The 16,908-nt window shown below is 47.4% G+C and overlaps 1 protein-coding gene and 1 non-coding gene across 8 annotated transcripts in view; one reads left to right on the top strand and one right to left on the bottom strand.

Moving 5' to 3' along the window:
* The window catches only part of FARS2 (phenylalanyl-tRNA synthetase 2, mitochondrial), a 591,973-nt gene that overhangs the window by 39,858 nt on the left and 535,207 nt on the right, over nt 1-16,908 (bottom strand). The window lies entirely within an intron of this gene.
* LOC132232042 (U6 spliceosomal RNA) lies at nt 9,062-9,165 on the top strand. Its single transcript, XR_009452206.1, has one exon. It is a non-coding gene; the product is annotated as a U6 spliceosomal RNA (small nuclear RNA).

Here is a 16,908-nt window from a genome sequence, read left to right as displayed (position 1 = left end):
GTCTGCTCTCTCGATGCGCCCAGCATCCCCTTATTCATTTATTTTAATGAGAAAGCGTTACTGAGCAACACCATATGTGTGGTCCAATGCTGGAACTCGAGGAACTGGGCTGGAAGGGAGCGGAGCCGCCAAGATTAGAAGAATGACAGCTACCATGTGCTGAGTGCTCACCACGTGCCAGGCACACTCGTGCACATTTCTGAGCATTACCTCATTGATCCTCACCCCACCCCTAGGAGCCGGACGGGAGGCGGTCCTGCTGTACGAGGGGCCTTGTGTGCTTTGCCACCTCGGCCTCTGAGACCCACCTCGCTCCGTACACTCATGTCTTATTCCCAGAGCCATTTATTAACGCATCTGTCACTTTTAAGAACTGCTCATTCATTTTTGCATCCCCAATACCTAGCACAGTGGCTGGCACCTGACAGGTGCTGAGTAATGTTTGTGGTTTTATTTAAGTGACTAATCCAGTGACAAAGCTGCACATTGAGAAGCAGTGAATCCATGTACAGAGAGCTACAGAGGGCAGTGTGCGGGAGGGGCCAGGACCAGTGACACACAGCGGCAGCTGGAGGGGGGAGCTCTGAAATCCTGTGTCAACGTGGGGGTAGGTCAATGGGACCCCAGAGGAGGAGAGCAGGCCCAGGGAGGCAGAGGGTGTGAGGGGACAGGCCTGCACACCACACAGCGGCCCTCGCAGCATGGGCTGCGTGAGAGTCTGATTGGGCCTGGCCACAGTGCTTGGTGTCATTAATCATGCTGGGACACTGAAAGGGAAAGTTCCCAGCATGGCTAACCCATGTTGAGGTCCTGAGAGGAGCCAAGGGGCCCTATTTTATGATCTATTTTTTTAAAAAATATATTTTTTATTGATTTTTTACAGAGAGGAAAGGAGAGGGATAGAGAGTTAGAAACATCCATGAGAGAGAAACATCGATCAGCTGCCTCCTGCACACTTCCCACTGGGGATGTGCCCGGCACCAAGGTACATGCCCTTGACCAGAATTGAACCTGGGACCCTTGAGTCCGCAGGCTGATGCTCTATCCACTGAGCCAAACCGATTAGGGCTATGATCTGTTTTTAATGGGACACAAGCAGCGTGGAAGCTCTGGCCACTTTAGGTGACGTTCCACTGGGAAGGGGCTTTGAGCTCCAAGTACACGATAGGGCCCAGTTCTGCCCCCCATGACTCAGCACTACCTACTAGAGCGGCAAAGGGTAGGACAGAGTAAAACTGCTAGTTAAGCACACTTTTGGGTGTGAAAATGTTCTACATATGTGACCTGTGGCTTCAAAGCCCAGCGGCAGGAGCCAGGACCTGGATGCAGAGGGAGAGCCCTGGGCGGGCCTGGGGTCACTCACCCTGTGGGGGCCAGGCTACAGCCTAGCGGAGACTGGGTGAGTTTTGAGGCTGTATGGAGAGAAGCGGGGAGCCTCAGAGAATAAGAGGAAGGGAGAGGAGGGGGAAGGAAAGAGGCAGGAAAGGAAAACAGGGAGCTCTCTTCCCCAGGTGGTAGTCCCTACGGTCTGTCCAACCAGTGCAGTCTCATATCCCAGCTTCTTCGTTCCTTTAAAAAACACACCCAATTGCAGATTCTCTTAAAAGCCCAAGGTTTGTTACCTTCTCAGATCAGCCGAATTTCCCAAGAATCTGGGCACGGCCACACTCACATGCCCAGGGTTCTGTTTTCTTCACACAATGAGTGTGTAGTCTTGGGGCCTGTGTTTTCAGGGCCAGATTGCTCAGACCGTATTCCAGCTCCAGCACTCAGGAGCTGTGTGTCATGGAGCAAGTTACTTAACCTTGCTGTGTTTCAGTTCCTTCATCCTTAAACTACCTCATAGGGCGGAGAGAATAAATTGAATGAATCCATGTGAAGCTCTTAAAACATAATAAGCACATAATAAAATGACTAATTCACAATGAGTAGGGGAGGCAAAATTACTGCTAACGAGAACCATTCAGTAAGAGTGAGTGAGTGAAGACCTAGCTCGTGCCTCTGAAAGATGGCCAACTCCTGTATAACCTGTCCTTCCTGACACAGGTTTGCCACCTGCTGCTCCATATTTACCATCCAGGCCTTTCTGAGCACGATGCAGTTGAGCCATCCTCCTCGTTGATGCTCCTTCTCCCAGCCTTCCCCCACACTGACTCCTAGAGACTTAGCCAGCGCTAACGGCTCCTTCCTGGGCTCTGATCTGCCCCCTCCTGCAACCCGCCCCCCCTTCTATTCGGAATCTCTGCTCCCAGTCTTTCTCCTGGTCCAGCAGCCTACTGCCCTCTCCAGGAAGCCCAGTCTAATGCCAACCCTGCTCATGAGAGCGGCCCTGTTTTCTCCTCTTCTGTAGATGACAAGAGTGAGGCGCAGAGAAGTGCAGTCTAAGGCCCTGCGGTCAGTACACAGTGCAGCCAGATTTACGTTCAAGTGATCCAGCTCCACAGACACTACTGTGCCATGAATTGGATCAGTGGTTTATTGGCTGGTTAGCTGGGTAGACAGATGGATGAATCTATGGGTAAGTAGGTGAGTAAATGAACAAATAACAAACAGAGTTTAGTGTTAAGAAGGACCCATCCCGCCATATGGATGGGCGCATATTTAAAATGGGTGGGCTGCTTGGCATGACGCCTGTAGAGCAGTGGCTCTTAACTGGGGAATTTTGCTCCTTGGTGACCCTTGGCAATGTCGGGCGACATTGCTGACTGCCACAATCTGAAGGGGGGAGGGGTGTGCAGGGCTCCTGGCATCTAGTGGGTGGAGGCCAGGGATGCTGCAAACATCCTACAAAGCACGGGCCAGCACCACAATAAAGAGTTATCCTGCCCAAGATGTCAATAGTGCTGCAGCTGAGAACCCAGCTTTAGAGGGATTTAGGTCAATCTCTTGGGAAACAGACAGGTATTTGAAGGAATACAGTGAGTAATTTCATATTTGAAAACCTGTGCCCCAGAAAAACAAAAAGCAAACAGAAATCAAAAAACAGCAGGGAGCCTTGCTTTAGTGGAGGAGGCACAGGCACCTGTGAGAGAATGACAGGCCCATCCCTCAAGGGAAAGGAGAAAAAAGCTGAGGACAGAAACAGAACTCCGAATGTAGAGGAATACAAAGTATTCCGATATAGGCTACACTTTCCAAAGAGAAATAAATGAGCATATACCTCATTTTTGAGAAATATACATAGTTGGATGATGTTGCCTTTTCTGAACAACCTTCTCTGCTCTAAAAGCATATGCCTTCCCCTGTCTCCTCCCCCCATTTCCTTTGAGGATCCTGCTCCAGTCTGCTCATGCCTGCACTCCCTGCCAGGTCCATGCCCAGCCCCGGGCAGGCTCTGGGACCTGACACGGCTGGTGCCTGGCCTAGTCACGGGCCCTCATCGGCACTGTCAGAGACTGATGGGCGCTGGGTACACCTCTCCGTTAGCACCGGCGATTCATTTCAGCCACCCTGAGAGGAAGCTGCATCAACATACACTCAAACCAAGTCCAAACACCAGCTGCACAGGCCTGGCTCTTCCCCGGAGCAGGAAGATTGATTCTGTCTGGGACTAAACGCCTGCTTCACTTAAGTGCCCTCTCAGTGAAGTTGTGAGAGACGGGAATAATGGTCCTCTGCGGCAGGAGTGAGCGCGCAGATGCTGAGAGCCGTGGGGACTGACTGCCCGAGGCCCGGCTGGCTGCAGCTCCACCGCTGCCCTAAACGTGCTGGAGACAAAGGACAGTCCCCTGTGCACCTCCTTTCAACGTTAATGAAAGGAGCACCGCTGAACCCAGGCCGGGTTTCGGTGGCTTCAGGTGGGACAGTTTCGACACAGCAGGCTCGGCAGCCCCAACAATGCAGGGTCCCTGGATGGGGAGCTGGGGCAGCGGCAGAAAGTGGGAATGTTACCCCAAAGCACAGCTCATGTTGGGCAAGTACCTGGTTACTTCCCGAGGAAACCCACCATAGGAGGCTCAGGACGGCCTGACATTTGCTGTCATGGAGCCTCCATTCCCTGCCTCCAGCTGGGTTCCCTGGCAAACAGTGAGCGGTGCACACTGGGCCTTTCTTTAGGACTTAAACCAGCCCGCTGCCATTGTAGCTCTCCACACAGGCAAGGCAAGGCGCTCCTCCTGCCACTCACTGCAGGGGACAGTCACGTGAGCATGTTCTCTGCTTTGCCAACAGCAAAACTCATTTTGAAGACAGCATTCTTTCTAGATGAGAGGAATTATTACTCCCTATACCTCATCGTCCCCTCCCATCATGCAGTCATTTCAGCTTCACTTCAAAACTGGGCAAAGCAAAAGAAACAATAAAGCTGTGATACTCTGAAATCCATAATCCCCTTCCACATGTCACAGTGTGAAAGCTGCCCAGTCCCCTCTGAGCACATTAGCAGCCAATACAAGGGCATTCCCAGCTATCAGACTATTTTGAAATAAACCCAAATGATTGGGTAGAAGAGTAGGCCAGCCATAATTCCTGTATTTAAGTTTCCCTTGAAACTGTATCCCTGTGATAGGAAACTCCTGCTACCATTCAAAACTAACAAAGGATGCAGAGAGTGTTGATGAAACATTAATGACCAATTTGCAAATGTTCTAGGACCCCCTGAGTTCACCACGGGTTCATCAATGCAGCATTCACCCTCTTACTTTATTCTTTCAATTATTTAGCATCCATTAAGCACCCACAGTAATCTGAGCCCCAGCAACCTTTCACCCCATTCCTTCCCCTGGCGGCTTCATTCACCTGGTGTCCTTCTAACTGCATCGGCCAGTCAGCCTTTGCCGTAAGGCAGGAAGCTCATTTAGAAATCACTCTCTGTGGGCACCCCTTGCAGTGCATTTCCAAGTGCCCAGGACACATGACAATGACCAGGATATGACAGAAGCTCAAAGAACTTTTCTAGCTGTCCCAGTGCATCGGAGGGAAACGGACCTGAATGTGAGATCCAGTGGTACCTCCGCCTGTGACTTCTTCAGACCCACTTTGGGCTTCATGAACTCAGCCACTGAGTATTTACTGAGCGCCTGCAGTGTCCCAGCACTATGTCAGTGAAGGGCAGTGCAGCAGCCACAGCTGCGGTGGAGGGCTGAGCCACGTTTCCATCACAGAGATACGGGGCCACCTTATCTCTGTGATGGAGTAGGGACCACTCAGGAAGGAGGACTTGGCGATATGGAAAGGACATCCCCTTGCTGCCTGCTACAGACTCAACGCATCCCGAGTCACCCAGACTGAGTCCAGAGGTCCCCTGAGTGCGCTTTCTTCACAATTCCCTGAGACCCAAAGGGTAGCATTTCTGGTCTTTACTTCAGCAGAAAGCCCCTGTCCTGGCCTTTCCCTCCTTATGGCACTCAGGCCCTCTGAAAAGTGCTCACATTATAAATGACACTGCTACCACAGGGGAAGTCACAGGCATGCTGAATGTGGGCACAAACACAGCGCCCCTGCGACCAGGGCAGAGAGGAAGCTCTGGGCTGAGGAATGCGGTCTGACCTCATGGCGGCGGAGCACTGGAGCTGGCCTTGCCTGACCATGCTCACCAACAGAACTAATGATGACTAATGACAACCCCTGCGCTCACCATAGCAGCCACTGGTGTTTACTGAGCAATTTCCTAGGTGCAAGCACTGCTGTATTCATGCTTTTCCTACTAGTAACAGCCCCTGGAAAAAAGTATTCACACCTCACTTTACAGATGGGGAAAGTGAGGCTTGAGGTCACACCATTTGCACATGACAGTGGCAAAGCTGGACTCTGAATTGGGTTGTTTAACCGAGACTTTCTCTGAGATAGCCTAGGGCGCTCTGTGTTCATCCCAAACCATTACCCAGGAAGCTCTCTCTGGGTCCCTGGGGAGTGCCCACAGTGCAGAAGAAAAGGGCCTTTGTGGCTGAGAGCTGATTTGTTGGCTAGGAATTTCCAATAGTGGAGAGGACAGGGTATCCTGGTGCATCAGGGTGGCAAAGGGGACCTGGGCACTGGGGACTGTGAGCTGGTTCTTTAACAACTGGTGACCTCCACCTTTTCATAGCGCTAACTCCTGCTGAAGCAATGGCTGCTCTGCAATAGGGGTCTCTGAGGCACAGGGAGCTAGCTTCATGCTCCCTCCATTTCCCCCTACTTTTTACATATTTTAAAAAACAATTTCAGAAACATTAATGTGCTCAAAACAATTTCAGAAACATTACCTGCTGAAAATCCCCTACTTTCTTTTCAACCAATGTTCCTAAAATAATGATGACAAGGATGATAATCTAATATAAGATGACACTTTTATAGCATCTTTCACATGTCAGGCACTATTCCAACAGCTTTACATGTATCAACTCGTGCAGTCTTCACAAGCATGTCACGTACTATTATTCCTGTTTCATAGATGTGGAGACTGAGGCACAGGTAGAGGCCAGGATTCGAACCCTGGCAGCCAGGCGGAAGAGGCGACACATTGGAACCATTTTATAATAACTGCCTCAGAACTCATATTTCATTCCTTCTATGCTCAAAACTCTTTTCTCACCTCCTATTCATTACCAAATTCAGTTCCAACTCCTTAGCCTGGCCTTGCCCAACCTACCTCCAAAGTCTCTTTGTAGCTTTCTTCCCACAAATCCCCGGCAGCCTGTTCCATTCCATGCATGAGGCCGCAGTCATGAGCCTGAGGGCCAAAGCATTACTGTTCTCAGCTAGTAATCCTTGTCTCTCCCCCCTGAGTCTTGGCCTGGCCTTCTCCCTGTTTCTGCATATTCAAATCTTACCCATTTTCTGCTCTAGGAGCTTCCTCTTCCCATATTGCTCATCTCCCACTTCTCTGAATCCTGGAAACAACTTTCTATAATACCTCCTTCCAACCTTGACATTGAAGTTTCGTGAGGAAAGGAAAAGAGGATTGTAATGCACAGTGCACAGCTGAATGTATTTCCTCTTTTCAGTAGTCTCTCTTCCTATTGTCCCTGAATTAGCCTACTGTCCCCCATCTTACATTTTCCTCTCCCTTGAAGTTGAAGCCCATCCTATATTTCTGACCGAACCTCAAAGTCTGGAAGGAGCAGTTTTGGCAGGGCATTCTTTCTGCTTCAGCCTCCTCCTAGGGTCTCTGAGCTTTGGAAGGAATAGTGTGGTTGGCTGAGCATTTTTTTCTCTTAGGTTCACTTTGTTAGAAATTGCCCTTCTTGAGAGAATTAAAACAAGCAGGTACATATTTCAACCTCCCTTGGTCCTAGTCAGGCCTTAGTTATTACTAAACCGACCCTATCTCTTGGGTTAGCGTGTAACCCAACCTGCAACAAAGGGAACAAATCAGGGGCCGTCGCTGATCCACTGCACAGTCCTAAGAAGTGCTCTGAGCAGGGATAGGAAAACTGCCTGCCTCCTTCTCAACCCCACCCAGAGCTTCGCCCACGGAGGACCTGACCCTAAGGGACTATGGCATAACCTGTACTTTTTACCTGGTGTTACTCTCATTTGGAAAAATATCTTACATTTCCTACGTAAGCCCAAGCTTCTTAGAGGCTGACTTAATGCTCTATTTTTCTTTATTTTCTCTGTAGTGTCTTGTACAAAACCTGTCATTTATAGATGTTCAATAAATATTTGATAAATGAATAAATGAGTTTTCCCAACAGGACCAATATTATAAACACATGAAGAATAAATTAATATAAAAATATTAGAGAGAGCCAAGATGGCAGCATAGGTAAAGAGCTGGAAAGAGAAGTCCCCATAACTTTTGGGCTGTAAAAACCAGGAGGGATTGTGGCTCAGTGACATGGAGGCTGCTGGAGACCCAGACAGTTTCTCTTAAAGGGCTGGTGCATGAACTTACATGGACTCACTCCCTCTGAACTCCAGCGCTAGGGCAACAGTTCAGGGGGATCCAGAGACATACAGGGAGGAACTGGATTGTCTGGCATCAGAGCAAAAACTTGGGGATAGCTTTCTCCAAGACAAGGGTGCTTACAGGGGTCATTGTTCTTATTCTGAGACCTTCCCCATTGCAGAGCTGACTGGCAGACATATCTGAGTTTCCACCAGCCTGGATCACACTGTTCGCTCTGCCCTGGTGATTCCCTGAGACCCCACCCCATCCAATTTGCAGCCTCGCCCAAGCTGTTTGCAATGACTTTTTCATATGAATGGCCTGTCTTGGCTCAGGCATCAGACTTGCCTGAAATCTCTCAAAAAAGCAGCAGTTGGCATCACCGTGCCCCATACTTATCAATAAGAGGCCCCACCTGGGTACGTCTAAGCCCAACACAAGTAGCAGCCATCTGCAGATCTCTTTGTAGCTCCTGCCAGTGGCCCTAGGCAGTGGCTGACTTTGGACCTCCAAGGAGGCCCCAGAGCCAGTGCACCCAGTAGACAGCTTCAAACCATACCATATTACAACTTTACACATCCACGAGCTACACATTCAAGGGGAAGACTCGTGCTCCATAGGGGTGTCTGCTGCACAGCAGTTCTTCCACTGTAGTTGCAGCTGGTCCTCACAGACAATTGTTCTGGAGGTCGGTCAATTCCTCCCAGTGATGCAATCAAGGCTCAACTACAAGAAGACGGTGCACACAGCACACACAAGGGCACACCTAGAGTGCCCAGCTCAGGTGACAGGGGAGGCTAAGCCACTGGGCCCTACAGGACACCTACTATACAAGGCTCTACCAATTCCAGGAGACATAGCAGCTCTACCTAATACATAGAAACAAACACAGGAAGTAGCAAAAATGTGGAGATAAAGAAACAGGTCACAAATGAAAGAACAGAAGAAATCTCCAGAAAAAGAACTAAATGAAATGGATTCAAGCACATTACTATGTACAGAGTTCAAAACAATGGTTATAAGGTTGTTCAAGGATCTTAATGAGACCTTCAAGGGACTTAGTGAGACTTTCAAGGACCTTAACGAGAATTTCAAAGACATGAAAAAGGATCAGTCAGAAATTAAGCATACACTAACTGAAATAAAGAATGATTTATAGGAATTCAACAGTAGAGTAGAGGATTCAGAGAATCAAATCAATGATTTGGAATATGAGGAAGCAAAAAACACCCCATCTAAAGACCAAAAAGAGTGCTCGCTTCGGCAGCACATACACTAAAATTGGAATGATACAGAGATTAGCATGGCCCCTGTGCAAGGATGACATGCAAATTCATGAAGCATTCCATATTTTTTTTTTTTTTAAAAAAGAAAGAAGACGAAAAAGAAAAAAGAATCCAAAAATATGAAGACAATGTAAGGAGCCTCTGGGACAACTACAAATGTACCAACATTCACATTATGGGGGTGCCAGAGAAGAGAGAGAGCAAGATATTGAAAATCTATTTGAAGAAATAATGACAGAAAACTTCCCTGGTGAAAGAAACAGAGTTTTAAGTCCAGGAAGCACAGAAAGTCCCAAACAAGAGGAACCCAAAGAGATCCACACCAAGATACATCAAAAAACCCAAGAGTTAAAGAAAAAGAGAGACTCTTAAAAGCAGCTAGAGAACAGCAGTCATTTACCTACAAGAGAGTGCCCATACGACTATCAGGTGATTTCTCAACAGAAGCTGTGCAGGCCAGAAGAGAGTGGCAAGAAATATTCAAAGTGATGAATAGCAAGGATCTACAATCAAGATTACTCTACCTAGCAAAGTTCTCATTTAGAATGGAAGGTCAGATAGAGAGCTTCAGAGAGAAAAAAAAACCTGAAGAGTTTATCACCATCAAACCAGTATTACATGAAATGTTGAAAGGTATTTTTAAGAAGAGGAAGAAGAAGAAGGAAAAAAAATGATAAAATATATGAACAATAAAAGGTCAATAAATACATATCTATCAACAACTGAATCTAAAAAGCAAAATAAATGAACAAAAAAAATCTAATGAACAGAACAAACTGATGAATAAAATAGAATGAGGAATGGAAACATGGAACAAACTGACGAATCTTAGAGGGAAGGAGGAAGTGGGGGTGGGAAGAGATTAACCAAAGATCTTATATGCGTACTAGAGGCACAGTGCATGAAATTCATGTACGGGGGTTGGGAGCGGGGGGTCCCTCAGCCCGGCCTGCATCCTCTCGCAATCCGGGACCTTTCGGGGGATGTCTAACTGCTGGTTTAGGCCCGATCCCACAAGGATCCCTGCGGATTGGGCCTAAACCGGCAGTGGGACATCCCTCTCTCACTTCAGGACCATTAGCTCTTAACTGCTCGCCTGCCTGCCTGATCCCCCTAACTGCTCGCCTGCCTGCTTGATCACCCCTAACCACTTGCCTGCTTGCCTGATTGCCCCTAACTTCTCCCTGGGGGGCAGGGCCAGCCAGGGCGAGGGGCCGTGGTGTTCCGGTCTCTGGTCGTTCTGCTCATTCCACTGTTTCAGTCACTGGGCTTTTATTAGCTAGGATATGCATTACCTATGGTGAAGGAGTGGGGTGGGAATCGGGTGAGGGGGGGCAATAAGGGGAAAAAAGGATGACATCTGTAATACTCTCAACAGTAAAGATTAAAAACAAAACACAAAAAGAAAGGCTCAATAGTATTTGATGTCAAATCTTCCTAGTCTAATCTATATATTTAACACAATTTCAATTAAAATTTGAGCAGAAATATTTGTAGAAATCTGCAAGCTGAATTTAAATTTTTATGGAAAAGCACAGGAATATCCTAAGCAATTCTGAAAAAGAACAAAGTTAGAGAGCTCACACTCCTTGATTTCAAGGTTTATTATAAAGAAACAGTAACCGAGTCAGCGTAGTATTAAAGAAAGGATACAAGTAGCTAACATGAGTACACAGAAATCCAAACTATGACATATGTGTCGGTTGATTTTTAAAACAGGTAAAAATTCAATTCTGTTGAGAAAGGAGAGTCTGATATTCAACAGGTACAGGAACAGTTGGATATCCATAAGCAAAAAGAGTAAAAAAGGAACCTCAATCCACATCTTTCATCTACTGTAGAAATGAACTCAAACTGAATTTAAGTGTAAAATCTGAAACTATAAAACATTTAGAAGATAATCTTTGTGATTTATAATTAGGTAAATATTTCTTAGATACAACACCGAACATATGATCCATAAAAGAAAAAATGATACATTGGATCTTAATAAAAAGGAAACAACTCAATTTAAAAAATGGATAAAAGATATGAACAGAGAATTCAACAATATAGATGGCAAATAAACACGTGAATGATATTTAGTCAATATCATTTGAAATGAGCAAAATGGAAGTTAAAAGCACAATAATGTATCACTACACCTATTAGACAAGTTAAATAAGAAATGAACAAGCCAACAAACAAAAAATCTGACAATAGCTAGTGCTGGTGAGGATGCTGAACAACTGAAACTATGATACATTGCTGGGGGAATGTGAAATGGTTCAGCCACTTTACAGAACAGCATGGCAGTTTATTATGAAGTTAAATGTACACTTATCATATGACCCAGCAATCGCATTCTTGGCTATTTACCCAAGTAAAATGAAAACTTGTGTTCACACAAACACCTGCATGTAAATGTTTATAGCAGCTTTATTTATATTTGCCCAAAACTGTAACAACCCAAATATCTGTCACCTAGGAAATGAATAAACAAATGGTGGTTCATTCACACAATGGAATATTACTCAGCAACAAAAAGGAACAAACTACTAATAAACAACAACATGGATGACTCTCAAGGGCATCATGTTAAATGAAAGAAATCAGGTTCAAAAAGTTATATACCATATGATTCCACTTATATAACATTGTGGTGAAGACAGCGGTATAGGGGCAGAAAACATCAGAGGATGCCACAGGCTGAGAGTGGGAGGCCAGGTCGGCTAAGGAAGCACAAGGGAGAAGGGAATTTTTAGGCAGAAGGTGGGACTGTTATATATCATGGTTGGCAGTGATTACATGACTGTATGCATTTGTGAAAACTTGTAGAAACTGTCCACAAAAGGATGATTTTTACTGTATGTAAATATATCTTAACTTAAAAATATGAAAGTTAAAGAAAATTTTAAGTTCACTGGATACCTAAGAAAGCAGACATTTTCTGTCTTGGCCTTGGTCTACCTGGTAATTTTAGAAAAATGTGCTTTTTTTAGTTACCTAAGCCCTGATTTTTGGCAGCATTTATGGAAACTACCTAAGGAAATTAACTGAACTAGTCTCTTCTGTTTGTCCACAGCACACACTGACAACTCCCCACCTGACTCTGGCTCTCATCCTCCCCTCTGCAGCCCCCCAAACTGCACCCTAAGATCACCCCATTCCTATCCACAGAGGCAGCTGGTGTGGCCTCCCTGGTCAGCAGTTTGACTTGATTACCTTACCTGTGAATCCCCACTGCCCTATGAGGCCTCAGGCATTGCATTCTGCCTAAGAAGCACCCATGGTCCCACCTCAAGGTCTGTGTTTACTAATAACCCTATCCGATAAAGAGGGAATATGCTAACTGACCCTCATGCCATCGCAAAGATGGTGGCACCCACAGCCAATAAGGAGGGAATATGCTAATTGACTGCCCCGCCCTCAAATATGGTGGTGCCGACAACCAATAAGGAGAGAATATGCTAATTGACTGCCACACCCTCAAAGATGGCAGTGCCCACAGCCACAAGATGGCCAGCAGGGAAGGGCAGTTGTGGGTGATCAGTTAGGGGAGGGCAGTTAGGGTGATCAGGCCTGCAGGGGAGGGCAGTTGGGAAGACCAGGCCAGCAGGGGAGGGCAGTTAGGGGTGATCAGGCCGGCAGGGGAGGGTAGTTAGGAGCGACTGGGCCGGCAGGGGAGGGCAGTTGGGGGCAACTGGGCCAGCAGGGGAGGGCAGTTGGGGGCGACCGGGCCAGCAGGAGAGCAGTTAGGTGTCAATCAGGCTGGCAGGGGAGTGGTTAGGGGTTATCAGGCTGGCAGGCAGAAGCGGGTAGAGGCAATCAGGCAAGCAGGCAGGCGAGTGGTTGGGAGCCAGCAGTCCCGGATTGTGATAGGGATGTCCAACTGCCCTGTGGGATTGGGCCTAAACAGTCAGTCAGACATCCCCCAAGGGGTCCCAGATTGGAGAGGCTGCAGGCTGGGCTGAGGGACACCCCCTCCCCCCCCCCAGTGCACAAATTTCGTGCACCAGGCCTCTAGTCCTATATACTAAAAGGCTAATATGCAAATTGTCCTCTCGACCAGGAGTTCAACCTGGAGTTTGACCAGGGGGAAGGGCTGGCTAGCCAACTGCCCATGGACCCTCCCCCTGGCTGGCCCCACCCCAGATTACCCCCCACCCTGATCAGGGCAGGCCGGCCAGACCCCACCCGTGCATGAATTCATGCACAGGGCCTCTAGAATTACATAATAAGACTTCAGAAGCCACATTATTGAACACTCACTGTGTGCCAAGTGCAGCATAGACACTTTACATTGGGGGCTTCTCACAGAAATCTAACAAGAGGAGTAGGTATTTATATAGTATTCCCATTTATCAATGAGGAAACTGGGTTAAATAGGCAGGGTAGTCACAAAGCTCTTAGCCCGGGGCTTTGCTCACCTTGCTGTCTGCACAGCCTCTAACGCAGTGCCTGCCAGTATATGCTGAGTCAATGGATATGTGAATTTCAAAAAGGGCCAAACATGTTCTGTGTTACAACAGACTTGAACTAGATTTGGTCTGCACTAGCTCTGGGGGGCCAGATTTCAACCAATACAAGAAACAATGTCCCCTGACCTTGAGAGCCATTCTAAAATACAAGGGCTAGCTGTGGTTCAGGGTTGAGCCCAGACGTCCTTGATGCCTCTAAAGTCCTTCCATTAAGGGAACTGTGGACCCGACTGTCACCTGGCAGAGCAGCACTCAGGTGCAGGATGAACTATGCTCCTGCTGAACACTGTCTAGGGAGGTTTCACGGTCCTCCCTTCTCCACTAAGCCTCGGCCTCCTTCTCTCTCCCAAGTCCCCTTCTCTGTGGCTGTGGAACAGCCCAGGGACTCAGAGTTGGCCTTCCAGACTCCTGATGGGCTCAGGCGACCCTGAGACTCACACCAGGAAGGCATCACCACACCATGCTCATGTATTTTTTCCTGATGACCACAAAGGGAAGAAGTGACAGTTATGGCAACAGAGTTCCCGATTCCTTTCCTGCATGTCCACGCTGTGTTTGCTCCTTGTCCCTGCTCATATGCCAGGGGTTGGCAGGTCCTCTGCATCACGGAACCCAGGTCACTCTGCAGCTTGAGAAGCTGTGGAGGAGGGCAGTGGCGGTTGCCACTTCAGGTCTCTAATGGCTGACAGCCTGTGCCAGCCTCTTCCTTAGGAAAAGGGTCTCAGTGGCAGAAGCTGCCTACTCTGTAAAACCCACATAAGAGAGAACTGAAATCACGCGGTTTGGGGAAAAGTGCACTGAAATGTAAAACATTTGCCTGGTGTGGTCCCGAGGGGCCTGCAGGGGCCTGGGGCCCACTCTCCCTCCGCAGGTCCTGCCCAGCAGCTGTGCAGCAGGTGCCGGCAGGGCACTTCCGCTGTCCCAGGGGACCGTGCCAGTCACCGGCTGGACCCTGCAGACTGCCTGCTGCGGCTGCTTCTAAAATTCATTTCAAGCCATATTTTGGCCCAAAGCCCTAAAGCTTCTTTTCAGGAAGAAAGCATAAAGCCTCCCAATTTTATTTTATTTTTTTACTGCTTGTTCAAAAAACAATCATATAAGATAAAAGTATCATCCTTGGGCAAAGAAAATTTAATTCAAACATTCTTAAGATTAGGTTCAACAACCTTTTCCTCATAAGCAAACAAACAAACAAAAACAAACAATAAGAGAAAACCTGCTTCATTCGTGATCCGTCCCCCCGTCCCCCCCCCCCCCCATTACATAAGCAAAGGGGAAAAAAAGGAAAGAACAGGGAGTATCTACAGGAAAGAGAACTTTCACCTGCCCTGTAAGCACAACTAAGGAACTTGTAACAACCACTTCATAGCTGTACTAACTACCCTACGAGGGGACTCCACTCTTACCCCACATTACAGATGAAGCCACCCAGACAGGGAGGGTAATGTGTCCGAGGCGGCACAGTTGGGAGTGCACAAGGCAAAGATCTGAATCCACGCAGTCTTAGCCCAGGAACAAGTTCTGAACCAGATGCTACAGTTGAGGTTGGCATAGCTATGGTCAGAATGAAGTTGCCTTTTGATTTGTGAAGAAATGAAAGAGGTGTTAGGTTTGATTCTTTTCCACTCCTACTTTCTTTTTCTATTAACCCCAGGTGCAAACTCATGGGTCAGTCATGACCCGTGGCTCTGACACTATCACCTTTCATTTCGGCTCAATTCCCTTCAAGTCTTCATTGACATTAAAATAAAACCCAGCTCCTAACCTTGGTCTCTAAGGCCTAATCTGATGGGTCCTTGGCTACCCTGCTGACCTTCTCTCACCATGTACCGCTCATTCGCTGTGCTCAGCAACATGGCCCTCTTTCTATTCCTCGAACATTCTTGCTTTGGAGCCAAGCTAGCTGTCCCGCTCTACCTACTCTGAAGTTTCAGCTTAAAAGTTACCTTGTCCACATGGCCCTTCATGAGCATCCAACCTGAAAACTCCTGTCACACTGCCCTGCTTAGTTTTGGTTGCAGCATTCCCCCTCTACAAGAAGACAGTCTTGTGCAGGCCAAGCTGTGCGTCTATGCAGGCCACTGTGAACGTGTGGCAGCCGTGGCCCGTGGCTGGCCGTACAGCCCAGAATTTCTAAAGCCCACATTAACTTCTTCTCTGTTCTAGAGCCTGAGAGATGTCCGCATATCAGGGCACTGGCTGTGCTGTCACAGTGCCCTGTCTGGGTTTTCCAAAAAGGGGTCTCTCATCCTCAAAATCTGATGTTAGCATTTAAGTGCTTTCCTTCAGCCACAGGAGCCTTTTTCTTCAGACAAGTAAGTAGGTGGGGGAGGGGAGACACTCTCAGACCCTGTCAGTGATGTGCTCTGCACAGGCTGCGAGAGGTAGGGCTGCAAGAGGTGGGACTGGAAATGCTCCTGCCACCTTCCAGGCGACGGCTGGGAGACATGCACTGGCTTAGAACCAAAGAGTCAAAGTTAACAGGAAGATTCTAGATAAAATTTCCCTGTTCTTGCAACACACTGAACTTGAATCTAATAAACCAGAATTTAATTAAAACATTTTATTTTCAGATTCAAGAAAGGAGCCACATGGCTTCCGGCTGAGAGCCAGATTTCACAGGCTGGGCAGGAATAGGTTCAACTTTCATTAACTGTTCAGTTAGGAGAGGAGACCTGGGGCCACAAATTGAGGGAGGAAAAGACAACATATTTTTTGGTTCAATAAGATAAAAATGGTTTTGGTTAAAAGGAAAAATGTACCTTGCATTCTGAACTGTCACCCTTGAATTTGATATTCTAAATGTGTCCCATTATACACCCATACATTACAGCAGTGGTTCTCAACCTCTGGCCCTTTAAATACAGTTCCTCATGTTGTGACCCAACCATAAAATTATTTTCGTTGCTACTTCATAACTGTAATGTTGCTACTGTTATGAATTGTAATGTAAATACCTGATATGCAGGATGGTCTTAGGCGACCCCTGTGAAAGGGTCGTTCGACCGCCAAAGGGTTGAGAACCGCTGCATTATAGCCTGTTTCAACAGTGGCATCATCTGAAAAGAGGGAAGTCACCAAACACCTACCTGAAAAAATGTGGCCACACTGGTAGCCTGGGGAACCTTCACAAGAGTCTGCAAAAATGAGCACATGATACCCACTCCCTCAGTCTACTAAGTAAGCTCCCCCCCGGGGCGTGGCGGTGGGCGGCACTGAGGACCCAGTGGTAAACAAGACAGAACTGCCTGGTTCCCACCCTCAGGAGGTCTGCAGTCCAAACAAATGAGCTGAATAAATTATTACACAATTCATATACAAAACAGAATGTCCCTTGATTATTAGTACCTCC

The sequence above is a fragment of the Myotis daubentonii genome, chromosome 3 (genome assembly GCF_963259705.1).
Source record: "Myotis daubentonii chromosome 3, mMyoDau2.1, whole genome shotgun sequence".
NCBI classification, from domain to species: Eukaryota; Metazoa; Chordata; class Mammalia; order Chiroptera; family Vespertilionidae; genus Myotis; species Myotis daubentonii.
This window is presented reverse-complemented; position numbering and strand designations above follow the sequence as displayed.